The 10,394-nt window shown below is 43.1% G+C and overlaps 1 long non-coding RNA gene across 1 annotated transcript; it reads right to left on the reverse strand.

The window, feature by feature from the left end:
• Positions 1-1,055: 1,055 nt before the first annotated feature.
• On the reverse strand, positions 1,056-8,594 carry LOC113948046. Its single transcript, XR_003527964.1, has 4 exons — positions 8,546-8,594; positions 8,075-8,166; positions 4,578-4,615; positions 1,056-2,093 (listed from the first exon to the last, which is right to left on the reverse strand). It is a non-coding gene; the product is annotated as an uncharacterized LOC113948046 (long non-coding RNA).
• Positions 8,595-10,394: the final 1,800 nt, after the last annotated feature.

Genomic DNA, 10,394 nt, shown 5'->3' on the forward strand with positions numbered 1-10,394 from the left:
TACTTTTAACAGGTTGGTGGGCTCAGGTTGAATTTTGCTCTGCAAAGCCAAGCCTCATCCAAGGTCTGTAGGTAACATCCCCCTGCAGGTGCACTTTGCAGTCAGAGAATTATCCTTTCATTTGGCCAAGACCCTTTAAATCATCAATTCTACTCAACAGGATTTTTCTGAGCACTGAAGGCTTCTGGCATTCACAAACCCTGTGGGCAAATGCTGAGCCATCCCTGCCCTGGAGCTCAAAACCAGCTGGAGGACGAGGACAAGGCTTGGGAACGGACAGAGGAGAGCCAGAAGATCTGGCACTGCAATGGCACTGGGCAGGGGGACAGAAGTGGGACAGTGAAGAGCCATAGGAACACTCATGTTTCTGCTGGGACACCTGGTCTCCCACACACCAGGAACACCCTGGAGCACAGGCAGGTCTGCAGTCACACCAATCCCACTGCAGAGGAGTCACTCCTTTGACATCAGGTAAAAAAACCCACCCAAGCAATCCAATGCCAAGCCCATTTCTCTTCAGTTGCTTAAACACGCCCTGAAGTCCATTTAAAAAATGAAACAAAACAAAAAGCTGGCTCTGTGTTGGGTGATCTAGACAAAAACTGTCCTCAGAACAACATGATACCAGTGGATACCTCGTGGCTACTCCCTAGAGTCAGAGACTGGCTCAGTGGGAGCTGTGAGTGTGCCACAGCAGAGAACAAGAGAACTCCTTTATATAGAGAATGAAAGCAAAGATGTGTTGCTGAGGATCAGTATAAAGGGAGCTAAAGCACCTCAGTATCGTGGTGTTGTATCAGAAAGCTCCACAGACAAAGGCCACACAGCTCTGGGGTTGCCCTGCTGGTTTGTGTCGATGGTGCTTCTCTTCCTGCCTGGCATTTACCATCTCCAGCCCATGGAATGACATTTCAGATCCTGATTAAAATCATTGTCTTTCATGGCAGAGAAAGTTTGTTCTTCAAAGTAAAGAAGATAAAAAAAAAAAGTGCTGTTGCAAACAGTGCTGAAAACCAGATGAATAAAAACAACCAAAAAAGGTTTTAATTCCATTATTTTCAATTAGCTCTTTAATTTGATTTAAGTCACTTGCACTTGTTGCTTGTTTTACATCTCTTATTGTCCAGCATTTTATTTCACACATCTAACAGTATTAAATCAAACTGTTTTCTAGTCTTTGCCTTCTTTTGAAGCCTCTTGAAAGTCTAAAGCAGACTTAAAAAAACAGATATTAAAAACGAACTTTCATCTCTCTGCAGGTTATTTGTAATCAGACCTTTCTCATCAAGGGCTCTTTTCATATGTGTTTGGGATCTGGGAATTATTAAAACTGCCAATCCATCTTGTTAAAAACACTGCCCAGGCTTCAGTGTTTTTAAAACTTCAGTTCATGTTTGAATTCATCAGCTGGTGTTGGAGAGTTGGTGCTCCTGCTTGTAGATACTTACATGTAGTAACGATTCAGTAAATCTACACAGGGTCATACTGGAGGCTCCTGTTTATTCACACTTGGTTCTGAGTGGTTGGTGGCTCACACTGAGGACTGGGATATAAAATAATTTATTATGACAGGGACATTATTGCTTCCCCATTGCCTTCAATATCACCAGATTTTACCAAAATGATCCCAGAAGTACTGAAATACTCCAAGCTTTCCCCACGTTGACACATCAGTACTGAAAGGTAGAGTGAGGAAAACTGGTGATGAGTTGGCTCTGGGCAAGCACAGTGGGTGGAAAAGGTTAATTCGCCTTCCTTAGAAAATCACCATTGGGATTCACATCTTGCAAATAAGAAGGTTTTCAGTGGGGTCTTAAAATTGAAAAGATGCAGCTTTGAGTGTGATTATCTGCCAAGAGGTGGGAGCACATCATGGACCCCGTCGTGCTGCCCTGCTGGGATCTGGCCGGGAAGCCGGGAAGGTCTGGAGAAGGTCAGGCAAGAAGTCTCACTTTGATGGAAACATCCAAAATTTCCACTTCGCCCCCGAGGTTCAGCTCACCTGGAGCAGGCAGAGGAGGTGCTTTTTTCCCCCTGTGTGTCCCTCAGGAGGAGGTTCCCACTCAGGGTGGGTGGACATCCCGTGGCAGCTCCTGAACAAAGGAGAAGCCTTTCAAAGCAGAACCACCTTTATCTCAAAGGCAGCATTCCCTCTTTGATCTCCCGATGAATCAGGCTGGCTTTGTGCTCCTCAACGCCTCCTTAAATAGCACCTCTCTCCAAATAGGAAGAGCCTGAATAGATGCAAGACTTGGGTGTTTAAAGAAACTCTTTTTTCTTCCTAAAGCAAAACGGGGTGGTGGGGAAGAAACCCTCACGTGCCACCTCCAAACCAACCCCTGTAATTCTCCCAGACCATGCAATTAAAATTTTCCAGGTGTTTTTTCTGTGATTGGAGGAACTGTTTATATCCACCAGAGGACTGGGAGGCTTCGTGATCTCTCAGTGGGTTCACCAAAGTGAATTCCACCACAAGCAACGTGCCAACATTACCTTCTTCCAAGACATCAGGGCCCTGATTAAAACTGTGGCCTGTTGTTTGATGAACCAGAAATCCACACAGCCTGTAGTTTTCCTTCCTTCCTTCCTTCCTTCCTTCTCTTTCCCTGTGTTTATATGTCATATTCAGTAAAGTCTCTTTTATTGAACATCTGTTTGGTACAGAGAAAGCTTATCCAAACTCGGCAGGAAAGCACCTTTCCTCCAAAATAAATTAAAACAATGTATGTGCCTCTGGCCAATAGATCATTGGATGGGAGTCATGAATGTACATTTGTGGATATTTGATGGGAAGTTCATCATTTAAATGATGAAAATACAGTACTTCAACATATGGATCATTCCGAGCTCCTCTCTTTCCTTTCCAGTCGAAGAATCATTGTGCATTTAGAGGAATTAGACAAAATTAAGAATTTAAACTGGGCTGGTAGCAAAAGCTATTATCAAAGAGTGGAAATGCAAAAGCAAGATGCAGGGATGGAATCTGACTTTGAGGTATTGGTGGATTAAACTGGTTTAGTTTTAGGTGGTGGAAACAATGAGCAAAACGTGTAATAAATGAGCAAAGAGGGAATTAAAAAGTGAATTGAAGAACTGAAATAGAAATTAAAGCACACAGAACTCCTCTGCAAGGATGCCAGTGACCAAATAAAGTTGAGAACTTAACATTTTGTGTATTCCCTTCTGTTTTATTCTGATTATCAAGGTGGGTTCAAGTGGCCTCCTTGGTGCTCTGCAGTGGACTTTTGCCATGGTTCTAGAATGATTTTCCCCCCCTTTTCATACAACATCTATGATAATTTCCATAATGAGAGATGTTTTCTGCTCTGCAGAGTTGTGCTGGCAGGGGAGTCCTCCCCCTGCTCTCAAAGCATATCCTAATTCCTGAGACAACTGAGCAGCAGTAAACTCTGAGCAGAGTTATCAGGAAATAAAGACAAGTAACCTGAACTCCAAACAGTGCCTTGAAGTAGCAAGGGTTTCAAGATCATGCTGCTGTTTGATTGCCAGTTATTAAGACACCTTTTGGTGCTTGACAGTTTGAAAAAGATCTGCCACTCCACATCTGACCAGTTCATACCTGTGTCACCATCATGGTGTTGACACACCAAACATACACTACAATATGAGTTTTAAAGCAGACTAAACTAAAATTGCCCCAAAACTAAAACTTAATTTCTGGCCTGAATTTTCTTCTGCCCAGACATCAAATCTAGACTGACTGAAACTATTCAATAAAACACATTTTCTTCTCAGAATCAGTTCCCCAAAATTTCTCACCCCACCCCCCGTAACCTGAGGTTCCTGAACTACATTTTGCAGCTGTTTTTAAAATAGAAATTATTGTCTTGTGTTCCTTTAGTGAACTTTGGCTGTTAAAGAAGCAAGATCGTGTCTAGTAAGGATAAATATATGCTTGTATATGTAAGTATAAGTTCAAATGCTGCCATGAAAAGAGAGGTAAGGTTTCAGTGGGTTGATAAACCCACAGGAATGGAGCTGCTAATGACAAAAATTAGTATCAGAAATAGAAGTGGAAAGGAGATGCTGTATTGCATTTCTCTCCTTCACGTGCTATAATTTCTAAAGGACAATTTGTCAAGTAAGATATTTGCTCTTTTTACATGAGTACTTCAGCCCAGTTCCCCTCTCCATGGGTTTCCCTCCCAGCCCACCCAAGGGTGCCCATAGGTGTGGGAAGATGAACTGGGGGTGCCCAGCACCTCCATCCTGCTCCCAGGTAGAGGTTTGAATGACTCCTATTCTGTTTTTGCAGTTAAGACAAGAGCTTCTACTGCCACAGTAGTGCAATCTCAGGCCATGTTTCATTTGTGTTTGTCCCTGGGACTGTGGAAAGCTGCCTCTGGTGTGGTTTTTCCATAGGATTTGTTGTCAGAGGCTTGCAAAGATACTACCAGTCTTTGAAAGAAGACCTTGCCTGATAGTCCTCTGGGCTGTGATCACCTGCCAGAGAGCAATCTCACCTCTGAGAGGCAGACACTTACCAACCTATTATGTCCTAATTAAGCTTGGCCATGTTTACACTGCTTGATGATGATGCATAAAGATTAATTTACCTTTCCAGCCTGTTGCCAGAATGTACTGCCATAGTACCCTGCTCAAAACAGAAACAGCAATAAAGTCTCCAATTAATTTATATCCTCTTAATTCTATCAGAATCCCTCATTTTATGTGCCTTTAATTTACTGGTGTATCATCTATCGAGGTGGCAGCAGTTCTCACAAGTCATTCTATAAATGATTTTAAACACACTGATAGAATCTTCTGTGGAGAAACAAGCCACGAGAACACCTTATTTAGTTTGCCAAATTAAGGAGGCCAAAGAAAGCCTTTTAATTGCTTTTGACTAAAAAAAAAACCCTGCAGAGCCACAGCTAAAAACGTTCCTCTGACTGTCATTGGAGTTCAGAATTAAACAAGGCTGAGCTCTTCAGTGTGACCCTGATGAAATTAAGTGCAATCAGGATGAAGACAGAAACACCATTATACAGGTTGAGCTTTACACTTTGATTTTCTCGAAATATTGATTAGAGATCTGAATATGAATTAATGATCTTGGCTCTGTTTCAGCAGAAGATTGAAATTCACAACAAGCTTTTGAGCGCCTTCCTTTTCAGTTTTAGAGGTTTTGGAGTTTGCAGGTTGTGCTCGGGTCGTGGCCAAAAAGGCGATGGAAGAAGCACCAGTCCAGCTGATTCCTTCAGCCTGGAATGCAAGAAGTTCACCTTGATGCAAAGACACTGCTGGGAAGATGTTATTTGTGGGGGAGTTCTGTGAATAATTAAAGAAACTGCTCCTGACAGAGGCTGTCCCTCCCATGGGGTCTTGAGCTCTTCTTGGTTTGGTCTGGGACATCTCATCAGGGTCTAGCAGGGCTTAGTTTGGGAGCTCTGGGAGCCAGGGAAGGATGAAGGCTGAGGACCTTTTTTACCACCCCAGGAGCAGGATTTGTCTAAAATTGTCTGAGGCACCTCCAAAATTCCTTGGGATAAAGGGGCACTGCCAATTCCACTACCCCATCCCATGTACTTAAGTGACAGTGATGGACATACCCAGGAGCCATGGTCACCACAGCTTCAGAGGGTTTAAAACAAGGAAAAAATCCTTAGAAAAAGGAGCATCATTAGCTCATAAATTTTGTTTCTCGGTGCTCATTCCCTTCCCCTGTGACAGCACCTGTGCTTCCTCCTCCTGTGACTTCCTACACATCACTCATGGTTTGCTTTATATATTTTTAGTGAGTTGCTCCCTACAACTGCCCCCTTTCTTGCCCAGTGATGCCAGCAGGACATTTCAGAGCAGCTCAGGTTACTTAACAGGAAAACACCCAAACAAGCAGCCCGTGTTTCCACACACGTTATCCCTGGTGCTTTATGGGGTTGCAGCAGCAGCACATGGGCAATAAACCTTCTGACCATATGGCACAGGTTTTATGAGCTGGTGCCACTGAGCTCCTGGTGGGCTCAGGTGCACCTTCCCAGGCTCTGGAGAGCCTCAGGCATCATTTATCTCACCCAGTCCATCATCATCCCATCATTTATCCAACACTGCAAGCTGGAAACCATAAAAGACTCATCCTTTTACCCAATCCTTGCTCTTTTTTCCCCAGTAAGGCAAAGTCTCGGCCGGCCACGGAGTGTGAGAAGCCACCCAGAGCTTTGGGGCCAGAGGATGGGAACCTGCCTGAATCCACAGCTCCCAGAGCATCACTGGATAAATATTGGTGGGATCCTCCCAGCGCTTCTCTGCTCCTACGAGGGGTGGCCACGTGATGGCCCCTCCCTGCACAGGGATTATAACTGGGACCTGTCATTAAATAATGAACAGGCCAATGGAGGGAATGTAAGATACCATCCACGGTATGCACAGTGGGTAATAAATCCAAGGGGAAACAGTAAATCTCCAAGGAGTTACAGAAATCCAGATAGATACCCTGGTGGAGGTGCATTTATTGTGGAGCACTACAAGGTTTTCCTCTTATCTCTAATTTTATAGATCTGTGCAGCTGCAGCAGTCCTTGGATAGGGCACATATTTGAAAATACTATAAATTTCACCTCCTGTTTATTTCAGATTCATTGGCACTCTCTGTCTTTACTATCTCCTGGTATTTTATGCGTCAGTAGTTGGAGAAAAAATGCTTTGTTTGCACTAGATGTAATATGAAAACTCTCTCTGACATTTAAACTTTAGTATCAGTTTGCCTACAGTGTTAATATCACTGAAACTGCTTATATGGATTAAATTGCCTCCAGTATATAATGCCAAAATATGAACACAGCACATTTACTGATTCAAGCCCTTGAAAGAATTATTACCATTAAAATATTTAAGGTCACCTTTACAAATGCAATAAATCAGGAGGATGTCAAACAGAGAGAGTTTAAAGCTCTCAGTTTGGAGTAGCCCACTGGGAAAATGATGGTTGATTTATTGTGATGGGGGGGAAAGGGGTTTGGGGACAACCTTGGGGCTCACAGCCTTTTTGGGGACAACTTTGGGACTCACACCCCTCTGGGTGTGGAGCACCAGGGGGACACCACTGCCCTACAGGGTGGTTCTCACCCAGACTCTCACGTTGTTGCACAAATTCTCAGCCCAGTCCCAGCAGCTCTGAAGGTCTCACAGGAGGAAAGAGCAGCAAAAGCTCATTTTTGTCATTAAAGGCAGAGGCAGCAGCTCGTGTGCCCTCGGGAGGCAGAACTGATGAGTAAGAAGATGCCATTTCCATGCAGTCACTTTTTTTTGCACAGAACAGCCTATTCATGCTACGGGTCCAGTTCTGCAAAAACCCTTATTGAGGTCAACACAATTTACTGATAATTGAAGTCAGAGGGAAGTTTTGCTTCAGTGAGAACCAGCAAATCAAGCCTATCAGACAATTCTTAAAAAAAAAAAAAAAAAAATCATCCTTCATTATGCTTTCATCTTAAATATTAGGATTCAGCGAATTTCCCCAGAACAACCACTGTGTAAAACTTTAATCTTTGGAGAATGGATTGGGACTGTAATTGCAAAGCCCAACATCCTCCTCCTGCACCACATTCCCTCTATGAAAGTCAGCATTTACTAGCACGTTTGAAATGGGGGATAAATTTGCATGTGCTTATTGCTCACCCTTTTATTTGTTTCCAGGTGACTGTTTCTAATATTTAGCACAACACCCTTATCTGCAGTAGCCCATCCTAATTTACAGCATGAGGAGGCAGACTAATGCTCATCATCATCGCCTGAGGCAAAGTAGTGAGCTTAAAAATATACCTTTCTTTTTAAATTCCACACAAACAATTAAATGTAATAATTGATCAATGCCTCCTCTACAAAAAACCTGCCAACATGAGTGGATGGGAGGTGTCTCAGAGCTTTCTAAACCAGTGGTCAGTGCTTATTTAACCAGAGATGTTATTACAGGAGGACTTATTATAGCCACAGGAATTCATAGGAATTTTTGAGAGGCCTTGTAACTTAAATTAAATGGATTCCCTCCATTATTGCCAGTAAAATGATCTTAAAATTCATATTTTTGGGGTGAGGTGGGAGAATGAACAACCCACCTTTACTGCACTGGGAATTTCTCTCCAACTTTAGAGACTGTTCCCTGTCTGATGGATGCAACAGATCCAAATCCCAGCACCAGGTCACAGATCTGAGGGGAAAAAGCACAGGAAGACAGAGAAAATCAAGCTCAAGTGGGATGGTTTTCCCAAAGGGTCTTTCAGAGAAAGATGAGTTTTTGGGCTGTCTATTAGGAGACACCTGAGTTACTAGCTATTAAAATGCTCTTCAGTGAAGGTGATCTGGCTTTTCCTCCCAGACCTGGGGGCTTTGTTAAAATACAGGATTTGTTTTCTGCCTGTTCAAAGAGACCGATTTGGGGAGCACTGCGCACAGCCCATTCCCAGACCAGACATTCAGGCTGCACCCAGGGGAATCCAGCAACAACACTTGTGCCCTGCTTTCCATCTTTCTCATAGAAAGAGACGGAATTTCCCAAAAAATACTGTTAATCCTGAAGAAACTCTTACCACAGGCAGAGAAGGAGCAGCTCCTGAGCCTTAGCAGAGGCTTTGCAGCAGGAAGGGAAGATGGGCCTGCCCACCCCTGGCCTTTGGGCTGCTCTATCCTCAGATTTAACAGTTGACTAACACCTCTGATAATTGAGCATGTTAATATTTTGCAAGAGAGACTGACAAGCAGATTGTTGTCAAACCCAGGAGCCGTCAGGCTGCGGATATTGGAGTTGGCAGAGCCCAGTAATTTACGGCTTTCTCCTTCAGCTTCTCATCATTTACTTCCCAGCCACCGAAGGGAAACCTGCAGCCAAAGGAAAATTGATGGACTCATCATGCAGACATGACACTCCTGAAGCCTCCAATTGCTATTTTATACACATGGTGTGAAGAGGAATGATCAATGGGGACCTGGAAACTCCTTGGTTACAGGAGCCCTGGAGAAGCTGCACCAAAGCTGTCTGTTCCCCTGCTTTCCTGGGACTTCCTGGTGTACTCCAAATAGTTGCCATTTAATATCTTCTCTCATTTTTACTAATGCAGCTACTGAATATAAGCTATTAGTTTATATTGCTACAGGGTCTTAGTCCCAAGTGGGTGATATTTTGGTAAAAACACGGAGAAAGTCACTGTGGTTCAGCCCAACTTTTGTTGACTGTATGGTCTCACCAGAAGTAAAAAACCAGATGATTATTTTCAGGCTCAGGTTTAAGTTTCTGACTAAAGTTGTGCCTTGACAAACTGTTTGGGAGTTTCTCATTGCACATCATGACCCTGAAGGGTCTCCATCAACCATATATATATATATATATATATATATATATGTGGAAATTGTTTCCTTTCAAGTACCATAATACACACCTGCAAACACGGGAATACAATGTTTAAAAGTTCCTCTTTTCCTTCTTTAGAAAATATAAAAACAAGAGTTGTTTGTATAAATAATAAAAAAACCCCAAAAACAAATCAACAGTGGCCTCCAGACATAATATATGAATCCTGGGACATAACAACAATTACTAAAGGCAGGACAGGGCAGGGGATAATATTTCCTAACTGAATAAAGTCAATTTTTAAAGGCATTATGTGCACAGTGATTTTAGAGTCTGTGTGCCCAAATTCAACATTATTGGCTGCAGATTTATCTGTGTTCTGGGTAGAAACCCAAGCGAAACTTGGTGCTGTCACTGGGAAGGAACTGAAGGTGGTGAAACACAGCCAAGCTCTCTCCAAATCCTCCATTAGCTGCTTGGAGAGAGGCTCAGGCAGCACTGCCACAGAGGAGGGTGGGGAACCCACTCCCATTCCAGAAGCACATCCAGAACCTAAAGAAAAATACCACTGAACAAATTTTCCTAAGAAAGGAAGTCCAGAGAGAGGTGAGAAAATCACTCATTTGCTTCAGCAGTGAAATAAAGTGAAGGGAATAAAGGCTTTGCTCACCAGCCCTCAGCTTGGCAAAGGGTTTGTACACACAAAACTGGGGGTGGATGTAAATAAACTTGTGGATTTAACAGGGCTACATGCACATTCAATAACCTCAGGCTCAGGTAGCTTGCTGAACTGAGCTTTAATGTGTATTTACGCTTTTTCCTGTGTATTCAGGTTTTTCGTGCTGCTTGGGGCTCGCGAGGTATTTGTATTCGTGCTCATCACACACAACTAAATAAACTTGTGCTCAAACTTGTTGAAATGGGATGTTTTACAAGTTTGGATATTTTAACTCTGCTGTTCACTGGTTGGCTCTGTGGTAAAACTATCAATCATTTCTTTTGGCTTGTCAGCATTAGGGAAGATGACGTGGGATACAAAGCACAGCTCAGCACACAGAGGAGGAGGATTCTTACTGTCCAAACACGTAAGT

This window comes from Corapipo altera, unplaced genomic scaffold, assembly GCF_003945725.1.
Source record: "Corapipo altera isolate COAL_440 unplaced genomic scaffold, ASM394572v1 65, whole genome shotgun sequence".
NCBI lineage: Eukaryota > Metazoa > Chordata > Aves > Passeriformes > Pipridae > Corapipo > Corapipo altera.